Source organism: Mustela nivalis, assembly GCF_964662115.1.
Source record: "Mustela nivalis genome assembly, chromosome: X".
In the NCBI taxonomy this organism is placed as follows: Eukaryota; Metazoa; Chordata; class Mammalia; order Carnivora; family Mustelidae; genus Mustela; species Mustela nivalis.
The window spans coordinates 117,209,385-117,229,186 of record NC_139040.1 but is presented as its reverse complement, the minus strand read 5'-3'; the positions used below and the strand labels follow the sequence as shown (position 1 = coordinate 117,229,186).

Genomic DNA, 19,802 nt, shown 5'->3' with positions numbered 1-19,802 from the left:
TGGAGGACCTTTAAGCTGGGCATGACCACGGTGTTGGCAGACTTCTATAACTTTAGATTTTGTACCTCCCCACTTATAATACCTTGCAGTGGTTTCCCTAAGCAGGGCTCCCTCTCGTCTGCCGCTCTACTAATGCAAAACCAATCTTCAACTAATCATCCTGGAGTGAGCACTGCATCTTGAGACCCTTTCTTAAGGACTCTCAGGATCATGCTGAGCAGCAGCATATTGCAGCCCAATAAAAGGCAGCTATGCCGCACACACGTGCACACTCATCTGGATACTTCATAACTCAAGACTCTGCCTTTGGGAATCTTATTCTTCCCATCTCGCCTTGACACAGAATGAAGAATTTGTAACAAAAGTAACTGTAATGTCAGATGCCAAAGCTATCATCATTTAGTGCTGTATAAACGGTGATTTTAAGAATTTTGGTGAAATTTTATACTTTTTGCTTCTTTAAAAGAAAGGCATGTGTAAGTCAAAGCAGAAAAGGAGGGTCACCAAGGGGATGAGAGTTTCGGGAGCTGTGTTATCTGAGGAACTGATTATGCCACTTGTGACTGTTTTGGAACACAGTTTGATTTTTGAACCCAAATCAGACTCTGAGTTGGATGATCATATAAATTTATTCTCCACCCACTAACTAGGTGGACTGAATATATCATTGTTCACAGTAGACTTTCACGAATCATTTATAGTGCTTAAAAGAAATAGTGCTTTTAAAACTGTGAACCAATAGGCTTAAATAAGTTATATTCATAGTTGCTATTTGTAGAATTGCTATCAGTGTACCTTTTGTGTTTATAGTAAACTTGTCATCCTGAAATATTCTCTAACTCATAACTAACTCCCTTATTCTCCGTTTTCAAAGAAAATATAAGATAAGACTAAGTTAGCAACCAGTCTTAAACATCTTGTATAAACCTATGCTACTATAAATTATGTGACTAAATGCGATTAAAAACAATGGTAAGGACTTTTTTTCATGATCATCAAAATATTGTTTAATATTTTTAAAAAATCTCAAAAGTGCCTAATCTGCTTTGACTATATTTACTGCTTGTCACAAATGAAGAGCTTCCACCCCAGGCACCACTCACAAGCATATTCTTTCAGTTGTTCTTGGTGGGGGTTGGCACTCCAGAGGACGTGTGGCTCACCATGTTGTCATTCATTTTAGCCAGTGGGCAAGGTGGAACTATGTTTGCAATGTCAAGTGGTTTCTCTGGTTGCTCAAGAAAAACAGGATGTGGGGTTTCTCTGGTGGGTATGCATCCCAAAGATTTACTAATTGCTTGGCTCAGCTTCTTTGCAGGGGATTTCCAAGAGGAGTGCTCCTTCATCTGGTATAGGTTGCTGTGAGGGCTGCTGGCATGGCCATGCCAAAAGGAGTTTTGGCAGAGCTGGTAGTTATGGCACTGATGGCATTGGTACTGGAAACCCATCATACTCTCCCAGCAGCAGTAGGAGCACTCCATAGAATGGGAGACATTCTCAACTTGGGTGAGCCTAAGCATGAGAGGTAGCCAGACAAGGCACTGGAGAACAAGAAAAGATAGTTCTTATCTCCCCCAAATCAACTCTGCACCTCCCATCTTCTAGAAGGTGGTAGCTTTTCTACATTCAGACTTGCAGTTTTGTTCTCTCAGTCTGAGGACTGATTGATTTCTTAGGTGTTAAGAATGACTTGATAATTGTCTATCTGTATTCAACAGATGAGGCAAGCTTAGGGTTCCCCTACTCCTTCACCATCTTATTTGCTTCTGAAGTGATATCTCATTGTGGTTTTAATTCATATCATTCTGATGGTTAGTGATGATGAGCACTTTTCCATGTGATTATTGGCCATTTGTATAGCTTCATTGGAAAAATGTCTATTTACATTATTTGCTCATTTTTAGATGGGGTTATTTGTCTCTTATTATTAAGGTACAAGAGTTTTTAAAAATATGTCTTAAGTAAGTTTTTTTATTCAGATATATGATTTGAAAAAAATTTTGAACATACAGCTTATTGCCTTTTCATTTCTTAATAGTGTCCTTCAAAGCACAAATGATTTTTTACTAACATACAATGTATTGTTTGCTTCAGGGGTAGAGTTCTGTGACTCATCAGGATTACACAATTCATAGCACTCACCATAGCACATACCCTCCCCAATGTCCATAACCCAGCCTCCCTATCCCACTGCCCTGACCCCCCAGCAACCCTCAGTTTGTTTCCTGAGATTAAAAGTCTTTTATGGTTTGTCTCACTCCCCGATCCCATCTTGTTTCATTTCTTCCCCTCCCTTCCCCCACGACCCCTCCACTGCCTCTCAAATTCCTCATTTCAGAGACAATATAATTGTCCTTCTCTGATTGACTTATTTTGCACAACATAATACCCTCTAGTTCCATCCATGTCGTTACAGATAGTAAGATTTTGGGTTTTTTGATGGCTGCATAGTATTCTATTGTATATATTTTGCACATCTTCTTTGTCCATTCATCTGTTGATAAACATTTAGGCTCTTTCCATGGTTTGGCTATGTAGACATTGCTGCTATAAACATTTGGATGCACGTGCCCCTTCAGATCACTACATTTGTATCTTTAGGGTAAATACCCAGTAGTGTGGTTGCTGGATCAAAGTTTAGCTCTATTTTCAAGTTTTTGAAGAAGCCCCCTACTGTTTTAGAGAGTGGCTACACCAGCTTGCATTCCCACCAACACTGCAAGAGAGTTCCCCTTTCTCCCCATCCTCGCCAAAATCTGTCATTTCCTGACTTGTTAATTTAGCTATTCTGACTGGTGTGAGGTGGTATCTCATTGTGTTTTTGATTTGTATTTCCCTGATACCAAGTGATGTTAAGTACTTTTTTATGTGTCTGTTGGCCATTTGGATGTCTTCTTTGCAGAAATGTCTGTTCATGTCTTCTGCCCATTTCTTGATTGGATTATTTGTTCTTTGGGTATTGAGTTTGATAAATTCTTTATAGATTTTAGATACTAGCCCTTAATCTGATATGTCATTTGTGAATATCTTCTCCCATTCTGTCGGCTGTCTTAGTTTTGTTGACTATTTCCTTTGTTGTGCAAAAGCTTTTGATCTTGATGAAGTCCCAATAGTACATTTTTATCCTTGCTTCCCTTGCCTTTGGCAATATTTCTTGGAAGAAGTTGCTGCGGCTGAGGTAGAAAAAGTTGCTGCCTGCGTTCTCCTCAAGAATTTTGATGGATTCCTGTCTCACATTGAGGTCTTTCATCCATTTTGAGTCTATTTTTGTGTGTGGTATAAGGAAATGTTCCAGTTTCATTCTTTTGCATGAGGCTGTCCAATTTTCCCAACACCATTTTTTGAAGAGACTGTCTTTTTTCCATTGGACATTCTTTCCTGCTTTGTTAAATATTAGTTGACCATAGAGTTGATGGTCCACTTCTGGGCTCCGTATTCTGTTCCATTGACCCTATGTGTCTGTTTTTGTGCCAGTACCAGGCTGCCTTGATGATTATAGCTCTGTAATAGAGCTTGAAGTCAGGAATTTTGATGCCACCAACTTTGGTTTTCTTTTTCAACTTTCCTCTGGCTATTTGGGGTCTTTTCTGGTTCCATACAAATTTTAGGATTATTTGTTCCATTTCCTTGAAAAAAAAATCAATGGTATTTTGATAGGCATTGCATTAAATGTGTAGATTGCTTTAGGTAACATAGACATTTTCACAATATTTTTTCTTCCAGTCCATGAACATGGGACTTTTTTTCCATTTCTTTGTGTCTTTCTCAATTTCTTTCATGAGTACTTCATAGTTTTCTGTGTACATGTTCTTTGCCTCTTTGGTTAGGTTTATTCCTAGGCGTCTTATGGTTTGTGGTGCAGTTGTAAATGGGATTGATTCCTTAATTTCCCTTTCTTCTGTCTTGTTGGTGTATAGAAATGCAACTGATTTCTCTCCATTGATTTTATATCCTGACACTTTACTGAATTCCTATATGAGTTCTAGCCATTTTGGAGTGGAGTCTTTGGGTTTTCAACATAAAGTATCATATCATCTGCAAAGAGTGAGAGTTTGACTTCTTTGCTGATTTGGATGCCTTTTATTTCTTTTTGTTGTCTGATTTAAAGCACAAATGATTTTAATTTTGACAATTTCTGACTGATCTATGCTTATTGTTTTGTTGCTTGTTTTTGATATTATATCTTGCCTAATCTAAGATCTCCAATAATATGTGTTTCTCTTCTGAGAATGTTATCGTTTCAGCTCTTACAGTTAAATCTTTGATCCATTTTGTGGGGTGTCTGTGTGGTTCAGTGGATTAAGCATCTGCCTTCGGTTCATTTCATGATCCTGGGATTGAGCCCTTCAATGGGCTCCCAGCTCAGCAGAGAGCTGGCTTCTCCCTCTCCCTCTGTTGTTCTCCCTACCTGCTCTCCCTCTTTCTGGCTCTCTCTCTGTCAAATAAATGAATAAAATCTTTTTAAAAAAAGTCTTTCATCCATTTTGAGTTAATTTTTATATAAGATGTGAAGTAGAGATCTAACTTCATTATTATGCATGTAGATATCCAGTTGTCTCAGCACACTTTTTTTCACGATTTTATTTATTTATTTGACAGAGATCACAAGTAGGCAGAGAAGCAGGCAGAGAGAGGGGGAAGCAGGCTCCCTGCTGGGCAGAGAGCCCAATGCAGGGCTCGATCTCAGGACTCTGGGAACATGACCTGAGCCAAAGGCAGAGGCTTAGCCCACTGAGCCACCCAGGCACCCCGTCTCAGCACAATTTATTGAAAAGACTATTGCTTACCCTACTGAATTGTCTTGACACCTTTGTCAAAAATCAGTTAACTGTAAATGTAAGGGTTTATTTCTCAACTCTAAGTTCTATTCCATTCATCTATCAGTCTATCCTTATGTCAGTACTACACTTTGTTAGTTATTGTTGCAGTGCAGTAAATTTTGAAATTGGGTGATGTGAGTCATCCAAATTTGCTCTTTTCAAAATTGTTTTGACTACTTTGGGTCCCTCTCACCCTCTCATTTCCCCATGAATTTTAGGATGAGCTTATTAAATTCTGCAAAGGAGTTGACTGGGATTTTGATAGGGATTGCATTGACTCTGTAGATCAATTTGTGGTGTAATGTTAGCAAGAAATGTCTTTTCATTCATTTAGATATTCTTAAATTTCTTTCAGCAACATTCTTTAGTTCTCAGAGTATATGTTTTACACTTTTTTGTTAAATTTATTACTAATTTTTAATATTATTATAAATTTAATTGATTTCCTATAAGGCTTTGCTTTAAGTTGAATACTACACAAAAAACTAATGATGTACTATGCTGGCTAACTGAACATAATTAAAAAAATAAAATAAAAAAAGTTTCACAAAAGGCTACTTCTTTGAACATCAGGTTGAAACTTTAGAGGTCAAAAATTATTATAAACAAAAGAAAAATCTCAGTTCTAGCTTACCATTACAAAGGAATGCTCTGGCAAAGCAATATGCTGTCACGTTTAAGACATGGCACATTGTCCCAGTTGTGAAGAGTGGCATTATCAATTACTCTGTCTGCAAAGCAGCTTCTCTTCATAGCTTTGTTTTTTTGTTTTTGTTTGTTTTTATTTTTTATTTTATTTTATTTTATTTTGGAAACCCTATCCCCAATGTGGGGCTTGAACTCATGATCCTGAGATCAAGAGTCACATGCTCTACCAACTGAACCAGTCACACACCTCAAGGCATCCTCTCTTCAGACTCAGGAAGCATGTGAATTTTGTGTTAAGCTCCTCAACTCCTCTTTCTTTAGAACATCAACATAGTGCTAGAAGTCCTAAGATTACCAATCAGACAACAAAAAGAAATAAAAGGCATTCAAGTTGGCAAAAAAGAAGTCAAACTCTCTCTTCACAGATGACATAATCCTTTATGTGGAAAACCCAAAAGATTCCACCCCAAATTACTAGAGCTCTTATAGCAATACAGAAATGTGGCAGGATATAAAATCAATGCACAGAAATGGTTGCTTTTCTATACACTATCAATGTAACTGTAGAAAGAGAAGTTAAGAAATTGATTCTATTTATAATAGCACCAAAAACTATAAGATACCTAGAAATAAACCTAACCAAAGAGGTAAAAGATCTATACTCTAGAATCTAAGAACACTTATGAAAGAAATCAAAGAAAACACAAAAAGATGGAAAAAGATGCTCATGGATTGGAAGAATAAACATTGTTAAAATGTCTGTCCTGCCCAGAGCAATCTACACTTTCAAAGCCATCCTTATCAAAATACCATTGGCATTTTTCAAGGAGCTGGAACAAACAATCCTAAAATTTATATGTAACTAGAAAAGACCCTGAATCACCAAGAGAATGTTGAAAAAAGAGAAACAATGCTGGGACATCACATTGTCTGACTTCAAAAGTTTCTCTTGAGATCGATTTTGAAGCTGAGATCACCAAGACAGCATGGCATTAGCACAAAAACAGACACACAGGGCGCCTGGGTGGCTCAGTGGGTTAAGCCGCTGCCTTCGGCTCGGGTCATGATCTCAGGGTCCTGGGATCGAGTCCCGCATCGGGCTCTCTGCTCAGCAGGGAGCCTGCTTCCTCCTCTCTCTCTCTGCCTGCCTCTCTGCCTACTTGTGATCTCTCTCTGTCAAATAAATAGATAAAATCTTAAAAAAAAAAAACAGACACATAGACCAGTGGAATAGAATAGAGACTCCAGAAATGAACTATCAACTCTATGGTCAACTAATCTTTGACAAATCAGGAAAAAATATCCAATGGAAAAAAGACAGTCTCTTCAATAAGTTGTGCTGGGAAAATTGTCCAGCTAACATACAAAAGAATGAAACTGGAGTATTCTCTTACACCATACACAAAGATAGACTCAAAACAGATGAAATACCTCAATGTGAGACAGTATTCCAGAATCCTACAGAAGAAGATAGGCAGTAACTTCTTTGACACTGGCCACAACAACTTTCAAGACACATCTCTAAAGGCAAGGGAAACAAAAGCAAAAATGAACTTTTGGGACTTCATCAAGATAAAAAGCTTCTGCACAGCAAAGGAAACAGTCAACAAAACTAAGAGAAAATCCATGGAATGGGAGAAGATATTTGCAAATGACATTAAAGATAAAGGTTTGGTATTCAAGTTCTACAAAGAACTCAAACTGAACACTCAAAAAACAATCAAGTTAAAAAAAGCGGGGGGGGGGGAGAAAACATGAACAGACACTTCTCTAAAGAAGACGTAGAAATGACTAACAGACATATGAAAAAAATGTTCAACATTGCTAGCCACCAGAGAAACACAAATCAAAACCATAATGAGATACCACCTTATGCCAGTTAGAATGGCCCAAAAACAAAACAGGAAACAACAAATGTTGGTGAGGATGTGGAGAAAGGGGAACCCTCTTACACTGTTGGTGGGAATACAAGCTGGTGCAGCCAATCTGGAAAACAGTATGGAGGTTCCTCAAGATGTTAACAATAGAATTACCCTATAACCCAGCAATTGCACTACTAGGTATTTACCCCCCAAAACACAGATGTAGCGAAAAGAAGGGGCACATGCAACCCAATGTTCATAGCAGTAATGTCCACAATAGCCAAACAATGGAAGGAGCCAAGATGCCCTTTGAAAGATGAATGGATAAAGAAGATGTGGTCCACATATACAATGGAATATTACTCAGCTATCAGAAAGGATGAATACCCACCATTTGCATCGACATGGATGGAACTGGAGGAGATTATGCTGAGTGAACAAAGTTAAGCAGAGAAAGACAACTGTCATACGGTTTCACTCATATACAGAACATAAGGAATAGCACAGAAGGCCACAGGGGAAGGGAGGGAAAACTGAATGGGAAGAAATCATAGAGGGAGATAACCATAAGAGACTATGGACTCCAGGAAAGAAACCAAGGGTTTAAGTGGGGGAGGGGTGTGGGAGATGAGGGTAACTGGGTGATAGGTATTGAAGGCACATGTTGTGATGAGCACTGGGTGTTATACACAACTAATGAATCAATGAATGCTACATCAAAAACTAATGATGTACCATACAATGGCTAACTGAACATAATAAAAAAAAATGAACATCAACCACAACTCTCCAGAGTCTCTTAAGGCATGCCAGCTTTCTTGCTATTCCTGGGATAACCAGTGACTACCAGTGTGATCTCCTACTTAGGCTAGCCTTTCTTTGCTCACCACAATTCTGAATCCTTCATTTCTTACCCTCCCACCTCAAGCTTTCTGTGTGATGACATTTTTCTTAGTACAGAAGTCAACATAATATAGGTTTAATGTATTGCTTTCCAGAGACAGTAGCAGACTATGATGAGGGGGTAGTTGGGACAGGAGATGTGGCCACAAATGTATTATCATAGGCCCCAAAGTTGCAGGAGGACTTCAGTGATAGGTGCTGTCACATGCACAGAGGGAAGAGCCAGGAATAAAGTCAAGAAAAAATGGCCACTAACAGGAGTCAAAGCAACAATAGTCAATAGGGCTCACTGAGATGTCATCAAGTGCAGGGGTAAGGGCGGGGTCAAAAAGTAAGACAGACTGTAGTTTGAACAAAGGGCAGGAATCAGCAGTGGAGCCAGACCTTGAGACAGTGGCAATAGAACTGACACTCAGGTATAACCTGCTTCCCTTAGTTACTATCAGTAAATCTCCTTCCCCTTGAAGTGCTCCTCCAAGTTCTTATAGAGTCCAGGCTTCTAGTATCAGTCACAGTCTCATTTGGAAAGCAGAATCAGTAAGAGATATCTATCCCTTTTTTTCATCGTCATCACTCCCTATTACTATCTCTCTTTCAGCTACATAAATGTATTAATATCTATATCTATAGATAGCAATATTAATGGATTTATTATAGGAATTTTACCATATGCAATTGTGGAAGCTGTTAAACAGCCCATGTGAAGCTGTTGCTTTTGAGTCTGGTGCTGGAGCCCAGACTGATGCTAAATCTGCACTGACAGGGCCAGTATTCAAGAAGGGATGACAAACAGAAAGTAGAGGAAACAAAGGTAAGTTAGAACTTGCAAGTTCTAACTGGACTTGAGCTGGAACCCCAAAGATTAACTGGAACCATGTTTGTCTCTAACCATGACCTTTAAGCCTCCATCTCTGGTGATGGGAGTTTCCTACATAAGTTGCCACAGTTTCATCTCAAAGCTAAACACTCAAATGTCCCAGGAACGGGAAAAGTGGTAGGAGACAGGAACTAGAGGATCTGTGAGCTCAGCACCCAACGGGTAAGGCAGCAGATAAGAGAGAAGCTGTATGAGCTGCAACAAACTGTGTGCACTATCTTGATCATTCAGGATAAGAAGATGGATCCGCTTCATTTGTATTTTCTTAATCTGATACAAAATATCCCTTGTGGCCCATCTTAACCCAGAACTATGCAGGAAAGGAAATTCTGGAGAGATGTAGTTTTGGCTCAGCTAAGTTGACACTGAACAAACATACAATGCTTGTCAACCAGATCATTTTCTCAGTGAAGAACTCCTTATCCTTCCAGGAGCACTTGATGTCTCATCTTCAGAAAAGAACCCTCATTCTGTGGAGCTCATGTTCCCAGTGCATAAGCAGGAACTGGCTCAAGGCCTTTTGTGGTGAGAATCTTAATAGCTGGGACCTTTTTTTTTAAAGACTTTATTTCTTTGAGAGAGAGAGAGAGTAAGTGAGAAAGTGAGAGATAGAGAATATGAGTGGGGGTAGGGGAAGAGGGAGAAACAGACTCCCCACTGAGCAGAGAGCCTGATGGGGGTTCAATCCCAAGACCTTGGGATCGTAACTTGAGGTGAAGGCAGATGCTTAAGTGACTGTGCAATCCAGGTGCCCCAGAAAATTCTTCTTAGGACTCTAGTTAAGATCCCAGCTATCTGGGTGGCTCAGTCAGTTAAGCATCTGCCTTGGGCTCAGGTCATGATCCCAGTGCCCCATTGGACTCCCTGCTCAGCAGGGAGCCTGCTTCTTCCTCTCCTCCCAATTTGTGCTGTCATTATCTCTGTCTCTGTCTCAAATAAATAAATATTTTTTTTATAAAGAAGGATTTTCCACTTAGTGAAATACCCAAAAAAGACTGAAGAAATATAGCTAAAAGGACAGAATTTCTCAGTCAAATGACATCAAATAGGTTTATAACTCATAAAGCTGAACATTTATGTTCTCATGGATTATGGTTATAGTCTCACATACATTTTAACCACAAGCTGGCCTCCTGTGAAATTTGCTCTTAAGTAATGAAGGAAGCGAATGAAGAGGGAAATAGGGTTGCTTGATATTTATAACTGGGCTTATTTAATGGATGTGACCATAGCTCTCTAAATATGACTAAGGGTGTCTTGTTGAAGAACAAAGAATGTAGAATGATGAGACTACCCATATACTACTTAAGGCAAATGAATTTCCTTCCTTTAGTCACCAATTTAAGATATCTTTATACTGTAAAAATAGATGTACCCAGCATTACCCATTTAATTTTGTTTCTTGATTTGTTTGTGATCATTGTTAATTACTGAAGGTAGAAAAGCATAACAAAAAGAAAAAAAATACTGGCTTTGGATGGTTATACAAAACTAATTTAAAATTTGAAGAAATCCTAACGAAGAAAAGACTTACAGTTTAACCTTACAAATTGTCAGCTGCCCCTGACCAAACATGGTTTATGTGTACAGTATAGATTTCAGTTTGTTTCTTGTTCTTCCTTAAGGTTGCATTTTCCTTCTAGTAAATATGACATCTTCCTTTCATATACATAAATATATGTCTATCACCAGTAATTTTAAAAAATAAAAGCAGAGTTTTGTCTTGTTTAGATACTGGTTAATTTTATATGCTTATTGTTAACAAATGGCCTGGATGGGTTTTTCCAATAAACTACAAACTAAACCTATTTAGGTTTCTTCAATAGGGAAGAATCTTTTCCTAAACACAGCTGAACAAGATCATGATTTATTGATCTAAAATAAAAAATATACAGGCGCCTGGGTGACTCATTCGTTAAGCGGCTGCCTTCAGCTCAGGCCATGATCCCAAGGTCCTGAGATAGAGCCCCGCATCAGGCTCCCTGCTCAGTGGGAAGCCTGCTTCTCCCTCAACCATTCCCCCTGCTTGTGTTCCCTCTCTTGCTGTGTTTCTCTCTGTCAAATACATAAATAAAATCTTTAAAAAAATAAAAACAAAATAAAAAATATATTCTTCATCAAAATCTATAACTTTTATCTTTTTCTAAAATAAGTAATTATAATTGAGTACCTGTATTTTTTTTCTTCTTTGCTACACAATTCTCCTTATTAGGAAACTTTTTGGAACCAGCATACCCTATATTCTTAATGACTTAGAGAACCAGATTTATCCCTCTAGTTTCGTCCCTGTTGAAATCCCATTAGAAAAAATGGTCTATTGTTACATTTCCACTACAAATTGCACACCTGATATTTCAGGACATTTAAAAATTAAATAAGCAGCATGACTCTCAAGTAACTGTAAAACGATTTGATGGCAATTGTCAAAGACCTACACTTTAGATCCAACAGCTTCCACTCTAAGAGGAAAGGATGCCAACAGCCATCGAAGAGTTAGATGGAGGAGTATACAGCTGAAATTACTGTGGACTAGAAAAAAGCAGGCAAAAAGAGTACATGCCTTCTCTAAAACTCTCTTATAAATGGGAAACAGGAATACTTTACACAGTGATTGGGAATGGTTGTCCCATGTATGTGACATATGTAATATTTTAATATCCTTGCCCAATACCTCTTCTGATCTAGTTTTGGTGAAGGAGTGTTTGTTTTATTTTGTTTTGTTTTGCAAATCCAGAGTCTGATGAGAAATAGATGGTTCTTATCTTTAGAAAATACATAGTCTAAATACTGGGCTAATGGACAGTTGAGAATGGTTAGAATTAACAACCAAGTCACTAGTCTTTCTAAGCTGATGCTAAATCCACTCTGACTTTCCCCTAAGAGTCCCCCCGGCCTGTTTATTTTCACCTCTTACTGGAAAAAATACTTTCATTGTCTTCAGGTCTTAAATAAAAGAGTCATGGCTGGTTTGTGGGATTTTGCCTAAAAGCAAAGCTTCACTTGTCTGTATTTCAGTCACAGTCTTGGATAATCTAAATTTTGTCTATGGGTATGGGTTTTCTCATCAGGGATGGTATTTTGGGGATGGTATTTGGGGATGGTATTTTTTTGGACTGTTTATCTGTGTTCTGATGGCCTAATAAGGAAGAAAGTATTTGCCAGGGGCAGAGCATCACATAACTAAGGTGTTAAAATGTGAGGCTGTATGTGAATGACAAGGCCATTGGGAGTCAGAAATACCTCATGATGAATGAATCTTTGGCCATTGTTTTCTCTAGGTCAATTGTTCTCAACCCTAGCTACATATTGGAGAACTCCAAAAATTACTAATCCCACCACCAATAACTCTGATGTCATTGTTCTGGGGAGTAGCCAGGGCATCAGGATTTCTACAAAAAAACTCCCAGATGATTCTTATGTGTAGCCAAGGTCAAGAAACAATTGTAGAGTAAGGATTTTTTGGTGCTTGACTCTTGCCTATACCTTGTGCTGCTTGTCTGGCATAAATATAAACCTGTAGAGAAATCCTCCTGAGGTTTCACTGGACTCAGCCATAGAAGATGGATCACTGGGATAGGATAAAAAAAAATTGCACATGAGTCTTGGATGTGTCACCTTTAAGCTGGGTGATTTGGGAAATTCCCAACTTTGCCAATGATAGTAACAATATAAGAGCTAGCATTTAGGGGGGCCTGGGAGGCTTAGTGGTTTAAGCCTCTGCCTTCAGCTCAGGTCATGATCTCGGGGTCATGGGATTGAGCCTTGCATCTGGCTCTCTGTTCAGCGGGGAGCCTTCTTCCCCCACCTCCTCTGTCTGCCTCTCTGCCTGATTATGATCTCTGTCTGTCAAATAAATAAATAAAATCTTTTTAAAAAAAGAGCTAACATTTTTTAATTTTATTTACTTATTTGACAGAGAGAGAGATCATAAGCAGGCAGAGAGGCAGACAGAGAGAGGGGAGGGAGGAAGCAGACTCCCTGCTGAGCAGAGAGCCCGATTCGGGGCTCTATCCCAGGACCCTGAGTTCATGACCTGAGCTGAAGGCAGAGGCTTAACCCACTGATTCACCCAGGTGCCCCAAGAGTTAACATTTATTATGCAATGATTGTGGACTACTAATTAGACATCGTAAACATGTCTAGTCCCCAATAACAACTCATGGTGGGCATTATTTCATTTTACATCAGAGGAAACTAGGGCTTACCCATATTTAGTGATTTGCTCTCATTTATCCTTATCTGCGAAGTGGATATAATAATAACCTGCCATACATAATGACCAGAAGAAATGATATACATAGAAGTTCTTTGTAAACTGATGCAGTAAAAAGAAGAGCCATCTGTACCCCAGTGTTCATAACAGCAATGGCCACAGTCACCAAACTGTGGAAAGAGCCAAGATGCCCTTCAACAGACAAATGGATAAAGAAGATATGGTCCATATATACAATGGAGTATTATGCCTCCATGAGAAAGGATGAATATCCAACTTTTGTATCAACATGGATGGGACTGGAGGAGGTTATGCTGAGTGAAATAAGTCAAGCAGAGAGAGTCAATTATCATATGGTTTCACTTATTTGTGGAGCATAACAAATAGCATGGAGGACACTGGGAGATGGAGAGGACAAGTGAGTTGGGGGAAATTGGAGGGGAGAAAAACCATGAGAGACTATAGACTCTGAGAAACAAACTGAGGTTTTGGAGGGGAGGGGAGTGGGGGAAATAAGAAGTCCTTTGTAAACTAAATCACTGTACAGAAATTCAGCAGACATATAAGGGTATAGATAAAACATTGGATTTGGCTTCAGATGGATGTGAGTTTCTATCCCAGTTCTCTCTCATTAATAGCATTGCAACCTTAAGCAGTTTACTTAGCATCATTTTGACTGTGTTTTTAAAACCATACAATGGAGATACTAATACTTTTGTAGGACTGTGGTGGATTACAGATAATTTACTTAAAGAGCAAACTGTAGTACCTGGCACTACAGCTCAAAAAAAGCAGCTATTGCAATTTTCAACTGTTTACATCTCTGTAAGATCAGGTGGTTCCTGTTCCCATGTTTAAGATTAATAGCTACTAATCTGGAACTCATTTTTTGTCTTTGTTTTTTGTATTATTGGAATTCTATTTTTTCTATACTCCATTCTGGAATCATTTGGGTTGGTCTTCTGGTTTTATGTATACTCTACCTAGAGACCTTTCAGTCTATCTCTACAGTTAAACAGAGACTATTGTTTGCTTGATGATTTATCACTAAAAGAGGACTGATGGTGCATCTCTACCTTCATTGTGGCACCACCTGAGAAGTCAGTTCACCTTGGGCACCATAATCCTTATCACTCTGGTCAAAGTATCTACAAGGAGCTTCGGGATTTACATAGAAATTTGCAGACCCCAAGTCTCAGGCCTATTCTGCATGGGAAGATTCTAACTGTGTCTAATAGTCATTACAAAGAAATCTGAGCCCTTTTCCCATTTCTTACCTTAAAAACATAAATTTTTATTAACATATAATGTATTATTCTTTGCGGAGGTATAGGTCTGTGATTCATCAGTCTTACACAATTCACAGTGCTCACCCTAGCACATACACTCCCCAGTGTTCATCACCCAGCCACACTATCCCTCCCACTCTCCTCCCCTCCAGAAACCCTCAGTATCTTTCCTGAGATTAACAGTCTCTTATGGCTTATCTCGCTCTTTGGTTTCACCTTGTTTCACTTTTCTCCCTCTTCCCCTATGATCCTCTGTCTTATTTCTCAAATCCCTCATATCAGTGAGATCATATAATAGCTGTATTTCTCTAATTGACTTATTTCACTTAGCATAATACCCTGTAGTTCCAACCATGTAGTTGCAAATGGCAAGGTTTCTTTTTTATGGCATATATATATATATATATACATATATATATATAATCTCAATCACATCTACTTTATCCATTCCCACCAACACTGGGAGGGTTCCCCTTTCTCCACATCCTCACCAACACCTGTCATTTCCTGACTTGTTAATTGTAGCCATTCTGACTGTTGTGTGGTAGTATCTCACTGTGGTTTTGATTTGTAAAAAAAAAAAAATGAAATAAAATTTTAAATCATTTCAACTAACTGAAGCAAATCACTTCACCAAAAAATGAAAAATGTTTAGAAGCCAAAGGGTCAACCCGTAATCTGTACATTGGACAAGCAACTGTCCCCTTATGTTGCTATGGGGTGAAGTGTTAGCTTAGCACTCTGGGTGATTATTTAAATGTTTTCTACAATATACATGAAACAAGAAAAACAAAGAGTATAATGTGTACTTACTCCTTCTTTAAAGATCCACCATGAGATGCTCTTACTAGCAAGTATATCATGACATTTACACAACTCACATGCTCCATTGGTTCAATTTCATCACCAAATATCTGTTTAATACTACTATAGATGTAACATGTAAAGGATACAGCTACCATGTACAATGTAATCCTTCTCCTCAAGGAGTGTATAATTTATTTGGAGAGACAAGATTCCACATAGATTACAGTTTAAAATCAGTTCATAATTGAATTACTTCTTGTGTAGTACAAATAAGGTAGAGGTGCTGTTTGAGTTTTTATGAATGTGAGATCAATATGGGACAGGGTGACTTGAAAAGTCTGGGTGGAGAGGATAAAATGTGAGATGGATCTGAAAGAATGGAAATATAACGAGGAGGACAAAAGCATTCTAGGTGACAGGAATTTTATGTATCCTACAAAGACTATATGACTATTGAGTCCTCCAAATAAGTATTTTTTCACTTACTGTCACTCTTTCTTTCTCCTTCCCTCCTGCCTTCTTTTATTCTTCTCCCTCTTATCCTCTCTCAAAGAACAAGGCCAGTTGCAAAGCCAAACAGAACTCTGAGGAGAATCAAAACATTGTTAACTACTGGTTTCTGTAAGGACATGCCCTGCTCTGAAGAGATGTACTAGCCTTCTGGCAGGTACCTGCCTTCCCCACAAAGATATTTATAACCAAGGCAGAGGAAAGATAGCTCCCATGCGAGGGGTCAAACTTTCCTGGTCATGTTATTGTATGAAACTACTCATGATACAGGGTCTATTAATGTTGTACTTTCATATCTTGATTGCTTCCTGGTGTGTCAGATAATCTGTTAGTTACTGTGTTGTCCCAAATACTCAGATCACACTTTTAAATGTTCTTACATCAATAGCATGGAAGTCTGTATAGAGACCATTGGCCTCTGCCCCATCTGCGTTTCATTCTCGCCTTGACCAATCAGTATAGTCCACTAAATGCATCCAAGCTGTTCCTTCCAGCTTGGCTTGAGCACATCGCCTATGACCCTGGCTTTATATGTACCAGAGTACATACACTTTCCTTTTTTGACTACATTGACTTATCTAACCCCCAGTTGTGACTGCTTTCTTGGTCATCACCTTTTCACTCAAAATCATACCCATGACTCTTCTGTTACTTCCACACTAGGCATTTTAAGTTTGGGTCTCCATCCCAAACCTCTCTCTTAGTTCCAGATTGTAGAGCTGACTGTTGGCTTGATATCCTCATCTGGAAGTTCCACACTCAATTCAACATCAACCTGTCCAAATTTATATTTTTCCCCTCTCCCAAATTTGTTATTTCTTCCATTCATTTTCCTAATCTGTGAGTGACAGCAACCCAAAGGAACAGTGGCTTAGATCAAATAGAAGTTTATTTTTCTTGCATGTAAATGAGAGTACTTCTGGACTGAGTTGACAGCTCTACAATCATCAGGGACCCAAATCCTTTCAATTTTGCTGCTCTGCCCTCCCCAATATGCAATTCCTACTCAGTGTTCCAAGATGATTGCTCTACCTCCAGACATCAAGGCTGCATTCCAGTCACCAAAAAGGAAGAAAAGGGATGAGAAGGGCATACTCCTTTCCATTAAGGACTCAGCCTGCGAGTTTCACATACCACTTTTATTTATAGCCAGTAGCCAGAACTTAGTCAAAGAAACTACAAAGAAGACTACAAAGAAACTCCTGGGAGTGGTATATAAGTCCACCTATCCTTAAATTTACCCTCTTCTCCATACATAAAGACATGTACTTCCTGGAAGACATGACACTCTTCCATGTCCTTTAATTTCTACATGCTATTCCATTTGCCTAGAACTTTCCCTTGCTTTGCCTTGCCAAAAAACACCTACTTCACCTACCTGGCCCAGTGCAGACTTTACCTCCTCTAACTCTCCTAAGGTGGACTGCATGGTCTCATAGCACCCGCACAGACCTGCATATAAGCACATTGTCTTAGAATTGTAGGCTTACAATTGTAAAACGTGAGCTCCAAGGCTGTATCTTACTTACCTTTGAACCTTTAACCTCCAAGAACAGTGCCTGGGTTCAATGTATGGTTTATTAAACATGTGAATAAAAAAACCAAATACCAAACTTACTAGGCTCGTGTACCATGTTAGAGTAAATAGACTTGGAATAAAGGCTTGAGGAACTTTCCTTAGTACATGAACTTAGTACATAATCTCAAAGCCATTTATTTGGAGTATTTGATCGTTTTCCATTGCTTTCTGATTCTTTCTTGTGCTATAGACAGTTGATACTGTTAGATAATTGACTTTCAGTATAGAGTGTTATTATAATGTGCTCAAAATTCAGCATAAGGCATGCAGCATAAAAAAGGAAAAACGGTACAATTCTCACTTTGAAGTCTATTGATAAACATCCTGGATAGGAGTCAAATTCTCTCCTCGTACTGGGTCAGCAACTAGCTTGGACAGGTCAGTTAACTTTTCTGGGTTTCAGTAGCCTGCAAATGAGAGATTTGAGAAAGATTATGTGTAAGTTCTCCTCCAGCTCAAACATGTTATAATTATGTAAAGCCATGTTCTGAAAGGAAAGTTTTATAATTTAGAGCATTTTTTGCCCTTGGTATTTAATTCTGATTTACAAAAATAAACTGAATCTCTTAAAAGAAAGATCATGAATGCAGGGGAGTAAGGTCCAGGTAAAGATGGTCTTAAAACAGGAGAGCGAGAGTGGAGGTGGAAAATGAGGTTTGTGACCCAGCCACTCTTTTCTCCCTCTATCCTCACGGTGTCCTATTTATTTTTTAGGGCAAGAGATGAAAGTAGGTTGGACTAGGAGGGGGATGGGCAAAGGGGCATCCTGCAGCTGCAGTCTCCTTTCATGTTCCCCTTAAACCCAGTGACAGGGTGGAGGAAAAGCTAATTGAGGTGGGATAACTTCTCGTGTGCCTGAGGGTCCTAAATCCTTTCATCTCCCCTTTCCCTCTGAACCTTTCAAGTATGCATAATGACAAACACCAAGACTGCAATCCTGACAGGACAGGGCTGAGCATTTTCTGTTAAAAATATGTTCTTTCTAGACTCTGGGGCCTGGAGGGTTTTATGAGGGGAGACGTAGGACTTTGGCTGCCTCTCTCTGTTCCAGATGAAAAGGCAGCTGCCTTTGGAATTTGTGTGTTGGTGATTTGACAGACATGAAGATGGAAATGGCTGTGATTGAGAAAGCAAATGGAGAAGCTGATTTCTCCTAAAAGAGATGGGAATTGCACTCTCAGAGGAATGCAGTGTGATGTGGGAGTGTCTGAACTAGTCCCCCAGAAGGTTCTAATGGGATTCTCTCCTTCAATAACTTTTTTAAGCCCTGAGGCTCTGTCATACAAGGCTGTGTTCTGCTAACTAAGTGTGCTCCTGAGGTGGTTAACAAGTAGCTCTGTTCTTAGCTCTTAGCAGGCAGTGGTTTTCAGCACTTATTATTCAGCACTTACGCGTCCCTTAGGTTCTCTCCAGGATGTTTGGATTCTTGGTTGTGTTTTGTTTTGTTTCTGATAGTTTATATAGTGAATGAATGGGGTAGTCTTTGAAAAAGACCTCCCAAGCTTCCAGTTTCCTCATTATACTGGGGAACTTGTCAAAAGAGGAGCCATCAGCTCTACCAAATAAGCAACTATGTTCCTATGTAATGGTCTTTACTGCACATAATTACCCTTGACCTCTTCATCCCAGATTGGATCAGTGCCATATTGTTTGCAAGATCTTTCTTTTCAAGCCCTCATTTCCCTGCACTTGGAAATGTGGCATTTGGACAAATGCTGCAGTAAATAGTAGGGCCAGTGGATACATTCTCACTCTCCTCAGTACCAGTTCTCTCTGTGAAGCTCCCAGAGAGGTGAGTTATCTTCCAAGTGCCTTTCACGTTCACCTGGCCATTTTCCCTTTACGTTTTACATTTTGCTGTATTTGTTCATTTATTGGATTACTAAATTTCACATGGTGCAAAATGAAAATGTGCAAGAGGATTTGGTGAAAAGTCTCCCTCTTATTCTTGTTCCCCAGCCTACCTGTCCTCCCCTTCAGAAACAACAAATATTACTAGCTTTTCTGAATCCTTCTAAAGATACTCCATACTTACACAAGCAACTATGTATACAGGCTATTTTTATTTCTTTATAAACCCAAATGGTAACACACTATTCCCAGCTGGATCCTTGCTTGAACAACTTATGTGTTTCAGAGCTTTTTCTATCATCAGTCCATATACATATACCTGATTCTTTTTTTATGGCTCCACGGTATTACATAGTATGGATGTGATATAATATATTTAACCTACTGTGAGGCCATTTTTAGCTCTTATGAATATGTGTGCAGAAAACACTGCTGCAATAAAC

The 19,802-nt window shown here is 38.9% G+C and overlaps 1 pseudogene across 1 annotated transcript; it reads left to right on the top strand.

The window, feature by feature from the left end:
* Positions 1 to 210: 210 nt before the first annotated feature.
* On the top strand, positions 211 to 403 carry LOC309855944 (annotated as a pseudogene). Its single transcript has one exon. The product of its transcript is annotated as an uncharacterized misc_RNA (transcript).
* Positions 404 to 19,802: the final 19,399 nt, after the last annotated feature.